This window comes from Citrus sinensis, chromosome 9, assembly GCF_022201045.2.
Source record: "Citrus sinensis cultivar Valencia sweet orange chromosome 9, DVS_A1.0, whole genome shotgun sequence".
NCBI classification, from domain to species: domain Eukaryota; kingdom Viridiplantae; phylum Streptophyta; class Magnoliopsida; order Sapindales; family Rutaceae; genus Citrus; species Citrus sinensis.
The window spans coordinates 14,490,785-14,501,447 of record NC_068564.1 but is presented as its reverse complement, the minus strand read 5'-3'; the positions used below and the strand labels follow the sequence as shown (position 1 = coordinate 14,501,447).

Genomic DNA, 10,663 nt, shown 5'->3' with positions numbered 1-10,663 from the left:
GTATAAATAAGTAGCAACCAAGACGAATAAAGGGGGAAAAAAATTAGTTAAACAAATACTGGTTGTTCATACCATAAACTGAACAAATATCAGGCATTGCTTTTCTGTATTTGATCGGGACCTATCATTGGCATTGGCGCAATACCAATAAATTGATTAAACAAAAGTAAAACAACTGTGTAAGCCACTAGTTAGCTTACTGGTGGCATGGTTGCCTACTCTCTTCATCTTGAAGTTGAAAGTTATCAGTTTTTTACGTGTATTTTGGGAGTAATCTTGCTCTTTTTTTAATCGTATCTTCCGGGCATTTCAAATATTCTACTTTACATCAGTCTATTTTTAGATGTACATATACGTTTCAAAAAAGTAAATGAAAATAAAAAACTTCACTGTATAATAAAATTATTTTATAGTAATATTTTATATAGAAATAACTTCTATCTAGTCAAAGAAAATTTTGATTCTAATTTAATTTAATTATAGATCAAAGTAAACTCTATAGTGTAATAAATTATAATTTTGTAGATTTTTCTTAAGCAACTTACCTCTACATAATAATAATTATATGTATATTATAAAAATATATATACTATATTCCATTAAATATTTTAGATAAAATAAAATATGTTTTTTTAAAGTTGTTTGGGAAATAGTTAATTTCATAAACTTTTTAAATTACTCTGCTTATTTCTACCACTATATACATATTAGTTTTTTAAATTAGATCTATCTATTTTAATATTTATACGTTAGATTTGACATGCTCCAATAATTAATTATCAATATAGTAGCATATATATACACGCACTTTACTACTATATCACTTGATCCAATAATAATTACGTTAAAATAATAGTTTTTATAACTATATATCTATTAAAATATAACTTTTTTTTGTAATAAAATTAATTTGGTTCAACACCGTCACGTTTGAGAGATTTTATTGTATTTAGTTTTTCTGGCTGTAAATTAGAGATGACGCAAACGCATGGAGCAAGTTGTGGTGGTATCTAGCATGCTGCCGATTAAACAAAAACATCCAACCATTTATACTTTGAAAGTCATTTTGGTATAAGGCCCCCATTTTTCTCGTGATTCATCATCTCTCTGTCTAGTCTCTAGAAAGAGGTAATCCATACTTGCAGTTGGACTCTTTTTAATTTATTAGCTTGTATTTTTTTTTTCAATTTTTGGATAGAATTTAAAAGTCAGTTGAATTGAGTTGAGGGATCTTGGGGAGCAGAGCAAAGCAGAGGAGATCGATTATGGGAGATTCTGATAAAGAAGGAGAGTATGAGGTGGATGATTTGAGAGAAGGATTCAGATCATCGAGAGGAAGCAGATTCAATTTGATTGCAAATCAGTTTGGATTTGGATTTGGATTTCGAAGAAACTTCAGCGGACATCTTTAATCACTGGTATCAGACATTTCTCCAAAGGCTCAGTCATTCATCCTGATAACAGGTCTGTCTGGTTTCTCTCTCTGTGTGGAAATTCAATCTCTTTTTTCAGAATAAATAATTGTTGGGGAAAAATCAGGTTTTTAAAATTTTATAAAACCTTTTGAAGGACCGCTCTCATATAATATATAGGAATACGTAATCCAAAAATCGTACCTTGAAAATCTGAGTTGGCTTTTTCCGCTGAAGTGATTTAGGCTCCTAGATCACGATCCGCCACCACCACTCCTGTTAGATCACGATCCGTCACCACCACGCTTGTTAGATCACGAACTGTCTCCAATGATCTTCCAGGTTATGACTCAGGTTCCATCTGCACTTGACGTGTGGGCGCCTTTATCACTACCAAAGCAACTAGCACGAGAAAATTTTTCTCTCGACAATGGAGAGAAAAATCTTTTTCTCTGATCTGTATAAAGTGGCTTCGCTATTTTTCTTTAGGGAAAAATAAGCCTTTTATATCACCCTTTAGTGAAAACCCTAGGCTCCAAATAAATAAAAACAAAACCCACGTTCTTTGCTTTTTCAATAGGGGACCCACCTTGTAAAATAACATAAGGCCCCTTACACAAAAGCTAATTAAATGGAGCCTCCCACTAAATGATATATTTAGGCTTTTGACCCAAATAGCTAGTTATCTTACTTATTAGTCCAGTAGTGGTGCAGTCAATTAAATGAGCTAACCCGGGGATCATTTGGGAACATACAATAGTGGCTACAATAATTAGGCCTGTAATTAAACTAGCCCAATTATTTAATTCCAAATCTACTCCACTAAAAGATTGGAACTGACTTCCATAATTGTATGCTCGAATAATAATTCGTCCCAAGCCACATTGATTTCTTTACTGCACAATCCTTTGTACCACATCGTTAATTAAATTGATATCTCAACTGTCCAATCAATTTAATAACATCTTATTCCTTGATCCTTACTGGTTTTCTCTAATGATCATTTTCAACATACTAAATATGTTGACACACTCTGGCCAGAGAATTCTATGATCAAGTGCCGAAAACCCATCAAGAGATGTGTTGTACAAATTCTATATTGTTAATCCATAACTCCAATACTCATAATTGCTCCCACCAAGATACCGGGTAATCTTGACCACAAGGCTGTGTCGTGCCCATTGGTAACTCAAATGGAATAACAATTACAATCATGAAATCATAATTAACTCAAGATTAAGATTACAGTAAAATCAACGCCTATGAGATTTAATAAGTCTGACAGTTATTACAAAGTTAATTAAATCTCATATGTGATCCTGTTCAATGTAGTCGTACTACATCAATAAATTCATACATGATTAAGACAAATCATTCAATAAATTTATTACAGTCTATACCTAAATAAAGTGCCCAACTTTATTTATCAACTGTGAACTAAATTTATTTAATCATAAGATAACTTGTATTTATGTCTTCTGTGAATCCACATGGTGATCACATAAATACATATAATATGATTAAATGGACTTTAATACAAATATAAATGCAATTAAGATATTTGAATAAAATACCTCATTTATTTTATTAATCAGAAAAATTGTTTATTACAATTAAATAAACACATATGCTTTTAAAGAGCATATTTTCCCAACAATAATATAGTCTCCGTGATTATTAGGAAAATTTGGGATTAACTGGAGGAATGATAATTTATGATCACGGAATTCTGTTTGATTAATATACAACTTTAAAATTCTTTACATTAAGATAAAGATTAGTGTCACCCGTCTAAAATTCATCGAGCACTGTACGTCGGTGTAACCTCCCCAATCGCTAGAAGAGGAGACTTTGGCATGGTTGCAACCATTGCTTTTGTGTACCATCCTCCTGGCATTAAGTTTTTCATCGGCCCAAAGTATACATTTTCAAGTTTGAGGTGAAAGGGTAATACTTCCCGCCACTATTCTACACGTGTTTGCTTTTTATTGGCTAACGCTACTGCCGTCATAAAACTGCGTCACTACTGACTAAGCCGAACATCTTTAAATTAAATGTAATGTCAGTGAGTGTCCCTGCTTTCTAATGCTTTTTCAAGTTGTGTCCAAAATAAAATCCTCAATCCACAGTTATAATTTATAAATAATTAAAATTTTGATTTTCTTAAGAACTTATATTTATTTGTTCTATTGAATTCCAAATTGTGCAATGAAATATTGATGATGAGTTTTGCATGTGCTTAGGGAGATACAATTGAGTGCACGTGCTGTAAATTTTAACAAATAAACTTTTCGTTTTGGCATTTGCATAGAGAATTCAAATGTATTGGTGGAATTGATTGTAAAATGCCAAATATCTGATTTCAGTTGTTCGGTAACCTACTACAATGTGGGAATAATGTTGCTACTTTCACGAACTGAAAACTCAGTTCTTTTGTTGAAAGATTTTTCAAAGAAAATTTGTGATACTTCATAATTCATGAATTGTGATTTCAAAAAAAATTAATAATTTTTTTTCTAAAAAAAAATTGGGGGCAATTAAGGGGGAGGAAATATCTATAAAAAAAGTTAAAAAATAATTGAAAAATTGTGTCCAATTTTTTAACAATTGTTATTCGTACGTCAATTTTACACAATTCAACAATTACCCTTTTTGGTCTTGGGATTAAGTGATATTTAGTTTTCATTTTTCAAAATATTTTTATAATTAACTTTTTTTTGTTCAGAGAAATACACAAAAGTTTCAGGGTAAAACCACAACTCTTTTTGATTGGGAAAAAAAATCGCTTCCTTACTTTAGGGGATGGGAGTAAATTTATTTATTTATTTTTAAATTTTTTTAAAGTATATTTGGCCTTTACTGACAAAATGGGTCAATGAGTCGTGTTTGTGTCGTGTTAATTTTGCGTCGTATTAAATTTAGGTCGATACAAACATGTCTCATTTAGTAATCGTGTCAAAATTGTTGAGACACTAACCTGACACAGAAAATAAACAGGTTACCCAACTAACTTACTTTATATCTATATACTTAACAAAATTTCATCAAACATTTAGAGATTGTTATATACATATCTACCAATATTTTATACATTTACACTATTGAAATTCTAAATCTATATAAAATCTTATAAATAAATGACTGTATATTTGTTCATCCTTCCAAAACAAAAAGAAAAGAGAGAATCATGTTTAATATTTGAGTTTTTATGACAAGAACCTACATATAAATTTAGAGTAGAAAATATAATGATGTCATTGGTCGCGTAAATGGGTCAAAAGCTTTAACCTTAATTTGACAAGAAAAAAAAAATTATGTTGACTCAGACCTGATTCATTTAATAATCGTGTCCAATTTGATGATTCATCCCCATTTATTCGTGTCTTACATGCGTCAGGTAATCAAGTCGTGTTAAATTTTATCAGTTCTACTTTCAAGTACGCCTAGATTTAGTTTGTTAGAGGATAGATATCTATAATAAGAGAAAAATTTGAGTGGGATGGTCATAGACTCGGTTAGTGGGTCATAAGTTTGTAGATCCACTGATGATTTTACATAAGGATCGAATACTTTGCTACATTGCAGAGTTTTAAATTGTTGTACTATGGTGGTGAGATAATTCTATACAAAATTTTCTCCCACAATAGATAAAATGTAAACTACTAAATAGAAAAAAAATCATGCATAATATATTTTTTAATATTATATACAATACAACCAAAGTCTAACACGTAGTAAAAATATTTAATTAAAGCTTAACAGATAATTGAAGCCCACTAAGCTTAGGATAAAAAATCAAAGGAAATACTCCCACAACTATTAGGGAGATTGAAGCCCTCTTTGCATGAGAATTAAGGAAAGAGGAATGCCAACCAATAAAATATTTTTAAAGATAAAAAATAGATAAAGTTCAAATTAATTTTTAATCCCACGTCCTCTAGTATACATCTTTTATTTTTCAGTACCATATAGTATAAATATTAATGTAACACATTAAAATATAACATAAATAATAATAACAAGTATTCTATATTATTAGTCTGAATAATGGTTCAAAATTTAGGTAATTTTAAGTAAAGAATCTAAATTAAAATATATACGAAATATAAATAATGGAGTTAAAGATTAAAATGATGACTGCAGGTGGTATCGGATATGGACAAAATTCATACTGATATCGGCATTATATTCATCGTTCTTCACACCAACGGAGTTTGCATTCTTCAGGGACTACCAGAGAACCTCTTTATATTGGACATTGCAGGACAGATTGCTTTCCTAGTTGACATCATCTTGCAATTTTTTCTTGCTTATAGAGATAGCCAGACCTATCGTTTGGTCTACAAGCGCACCCCTATTGCTCTTAGGTAATTCAAATTTAATTTAATTTATTTGCTTCCTCTCTCATTCTCTTACTTCTAACTAAGTAATTAATTTTAAATTCTCTTTGCATCGCAGGTACTTGAAATCTAGTTTTATCATTGATTTACTCAGTTGTTTGCCCTGGGATGTTATCTACAAGGTATTATTATTTCTTGATTGTACTACTTTTATAGTGCATAAATATTTGGTTATAACTCATCCTTAAAAACCGAGAAATTTACACCAATAGCCATAACAATTTTGGCTTTTTTCATTTTAATCCCCCAAACAAATTACTATCAACATTAGCCATAAAAGACCCTTTTAGACCAAAATACCCCTCTCTCTCATCTCTCCCCCAACACTCTCTTTCACCCATCTCTCCCAAACCGAACAAACTCCCATCATCCGCGGCAGCTTCATCCCTCGTCGGCGGTGGCTTCATCCCTCTTTGGCATCCGATCTACCATCTACAGTCTTCAATAAAATCTAGGTTAGCTATTTTTTTTATTTTCATTAATTTAAAATGAAATTTTAGAATAATAATGGTGGTGGTGGTGGTGGTGGTGATTGTGGTGGTTGTTGTTGTTTTGGGAGTGTTTCTTTCTCAATTTGGGAGTGTTTCTTAAGGAGAGAACCGCTGCCCAGCGAAGGGCGCTAGAGCGCGCGCCGCTCGCCCAAGCGACGGGCGCTAGCTCGCGCCCATCGCTGGGCAGCAGCGAACGTGCAAATGGGTGCTGTTTCACCAATTTGGTGCGACAGCAAGCCCCTCGCACCAAATCTGGTGCGACAGGCTGCCTGTCGCACCAAATTACAGTGGCTTTATAATTTTTTTTCCGTCAAGTAAATTTATTTTATTTTTGTTGTAAATGCAATGTAATAATGTTATAAATATTACAAATACATGGCGAAATCAGAATCGTCTGATATCGAAGTACGCAGGATGTATTTTCGTTATGCCGATCACTTTCCGGGTCGAATTTCGAGCATGTGTAATTTATCTTCGGTCGTAAAAGCCATCGATGAAAAATTAACAAAGCGGCAGTTGAATATGTTCAAGAAGGATATATTTGGGCATTTCTTGGAGTGTCAAAGTTTTCCATTTAGTGGGGTAATTTTGCACAATCTTTTATTAAGGCAAGTGGCCCATGAAGAAGATAGTCGTGAGGATTAGTTATGGTTTCAAATTGGTGAGCATTTGATTCGCTTGTCAATTGTAGAATGGTGCCTGGTTACTGGACTTCCACGATATAGCCCCTTCAGATGAGTACCATCTACAGTAATGACAGGCCAAATGTACTGCATAAAACCCTTGATGGAAGATCCGAGTGCTACAAAATAGTACAAGAAATTACCATCTCCATCCTGCTCTAGGTGAGTGACTGTACCCTCATTCGCTGTAGTTAGTACATGAGAGTATTTAGGGAGCAAGTTGTATGACTTCGCAGGGTTGCCTTGAACTATTTCAAGACCAACTTCTCTCGCCCGATATGCCTGCTGGTATGTTAACTGAACACCGTATTCCTGTTGCATATATGCTCTTATGTCATTCGGAGTATAAATTCTCTTGTCTTGAATATATTTTTCTGCGATAATATGGCCGACAACCCGGCTCCTTACTTGATGACATCCATAAACCAATACCTCATTATGATAAGTGTGTACATTATCAATTTTCCGCACCACCCAAGGAACATTTTGCTCGTTCAAACTTCTAGTTGCTCGAATACACCATTTACATGATTCTGAACAACAGTGAGCCTCGAAACATGTCGTTGTAGACCGTGCAATCTTGAAATCAAACTTATCCCTAAAGGCAACCTTGCGTAGTTGTAATATAAACTCATTCTTCTCAGCAAATAGCTTACCCACATTGATATCATCTGAGTCACAACTGCTAACAAAGCTTGGAGCAACCATGTTCGAAGACAAAGTTGGAGCAAGACTTGTGAGGGGGTCAATTCTCGTTCATGATCGAACCATAGAAGGAATAGGTCTATTGCCTCTGTTATTCACAGAAGTATTGTCTTCACACTCATCCTCATGCTGAAACGACGGAACATTCGAAGGACCGGCTCCTCCATCATCACCATCATTATTGAAATGAGTGCCCCTCATATTATTATAAGGTTCTACGCAAACATTATCCCCCTCTGTCTCATCATGAAAGTCATTATTATCCTGAAAATCATTGTTGTGATACAGAGAATACCGTTGCTCCAACGACGTCGTTATTGGAAATACCGTTGCTCCAACATCCTGTAACGTAACGCCGTTATCATCAATGTTGTCATAATTGTCGTGGATTGGAGAGTAATATTGCTGCAGCGATATTGTCCTTGGCAACACCTCTTCTTCATTATTAGGGCCAGACATATTTGCTCTAAACGAAGTTTCTGTTTCAACATGTGGCTCAATACCTTCGCTCGGAACTCGAGGTGATGTGGTCACGAATATAGGAATGCATCTAAAATTGGCTACGTCGAATGCCATATGTAACACAACCCTCACCATTTCATCATCAAATATATCCACAGGCAGTGCACATACACGATATAATGTGTTACTAGACCTCAAAGTTGTCTTCATTGTGATACTATATTCATTAGAGTTAATTTGTAACACATCGTATACTCTTGCCAATAACTTATCAAAGAGACAATTTTTCCCAACCAAAAAAGCTCTATTTTTACCATTGATATACTCTATATGCCCATCCTCTAATGTCTCCCACCAACCATCGTAACACAATTCAAGTACAACTGAATCTATTAAGCCTGAAATTATAAAAAAAATAAATTATTTGAGCCCTATCAAATTAATAGTTAATTGCAATGAATGTGGCTTTTCGTGCGACAGGCTGACTGTCACACGAAACTTAGTGCAACAGGCTGCCTGTCGCACCAAAACTTGGTGCGACAGGCAACCTGTCGCCAGATTCACCCATGAAACCATGATGCACAGTTCACTCAAACTCTCGAGCAAGTTCAGAAAATAACTCATACCACTATGTGATGCCGATTAGTGTTGGATCCGGATAAATTATGATCAGATTTTACTTTTTATCGTTGCCTTTTGCCTTTTGCCGTTGCCGTTGGTTGATGATTCAAGAGTGGGAAGCTACCTTTGGTTTGACGAAAGGGGAGAAAGAAAGTTACTTTTGGTTTGTAAAGAAGGGTAATTTGGGGAGAAAAACGTGTATTTGGCTAATGTTGATAGAAAAAAGTTGAGATGGTTAATTGTGAAAATAACAAAAGTTTTATGATTATTTTTGTAAATTTCTCTTAAAAACCGGCTTATAACATGGAGAGAGAGTCTGAGGACTTATAACCGCACATATTATTTCTTGAGTGTACTGCCTTATAAACCCACCTATGAGAAAAGGGAGACCAAATGCCTATAAGCACATATGCCAAGATTTGCGATGTGGGACTCAATTAGAGTCTGTCACAGTCCATCCCTCTTTCAGGAACTAACAATCACGACAGTTCATACCTTAGTTAGGTGACACACCAAGGTCATGAGACTAGGACCAGCCGTAGAGAGGGTTATCTCTAAGAAAACAACTTGTTCTGGTACTAATTGTTAAGGGTACATCGGGTAAAACTCATCCTTAAAAATTGGATTGCAATGAGAGGGAGCCCAAGTACTTATAAACTCACATGCCAAGCCTTAACTTACCAATGTGTGGACTTGATTAGAGTTGTTACAAACATAATGATCTTTCAGAGTTGTAAATGTGCAGATGTTGCTATTTTGACCAAGTAGTTTTCAAATTCTCGGGAGACAATTGGCTAAATATCTGAGACTTTTTTGATTTTTCTTTCCAGACTTGTGGAAGAAAAGAAGAAGTTAGGTACCTTTTATGGATTAGGTTATATCGGGTACGAAAGGTGATTGAATTTTTCCAAAAGCTGGAGAAGGATATACGAATCAATTATCTGTTTACCAGGATTATTAAGCTTAGTGCTGTTGAAATCTACTGCACACATACTGCTGCCTGCATATTTTACTATTTGGCTACCACTCTGCCTCCTAAAAAAGAGGGGTACACATGGATTGGAAGTTTGAAGTTGGGTGATTACAGCTATTCAAATTTCAGAGACATCGACATCTGGACACGATACACAACATCTATGTATTTTGCCATTGTAACCATGGCCACTGTTGGTAAGTTACCTTTCTAATTCATATTTGTACTCTATATAATCTACAGCATCACGGATTCATATTATTTTCCTTCATCGTTTGTGTCTTGTAAAGTTCAAATCTAGAAAAAATTTATTAAGTGATTGAAGTGCTTTGGAATTTTAATTTTCAATATCTCAATGGGGAAAGCAATGGACACTCAAAATGCCACTTTAATGGAAACAAAATCTCTAGATTATCTGAAATGCAAACTTATTGTTTTTAAATTACAACGAAATGGTTGACAATCAACCTCAACCATATCTTGAAACATTAATGGGGAGCCATTGATGTCAATACAAATGCAAGATTTTAATAGTACAATTAAACATATGTATGTGAAAAGGCTAGATCAAGATTCTGTCATCTGAAAAATTTGTGCTTGTGTATACATACTAAGGCTTGAAAATGAGATATGGTAATCTATTTCAATCTATGGAAGGCTTATTTATTCAAACATGATTGATTGATTGTTATTCAAACATGACAGGCTGACACCATAGCAAATAGTTGATCTCCACTTGTGATGAAAGCAATTGCCCTGTTATCTAACGTATACATTTTGAACTGGATGTTTTGCGCAACATGTTATGGAGATATACATGCTGTTAATCTAAGGGAGATGATATTCATAATGATTTATGTCTCCTTTGACATGGTTCTTGGAGCTTACTTGATTGGTAACATGATTGCATTGATTG

The 10,663-nt window shown here is 34.1% G+C and overlaps 1 pseudogene; it reads left to right on the top strand.

Annotated features, from left to right (window-relative positions):
- Positions 1 to 934: 934 nt before the first annotated feature.
- Positions 935 to 9,976, top strand: LOC102614712 (potassium channel SKOR-like; annotated as a pseudogene).
- The last annotated feature ends 687 nt before the right edge of the window (positions 9,977 to 10,663 follow it).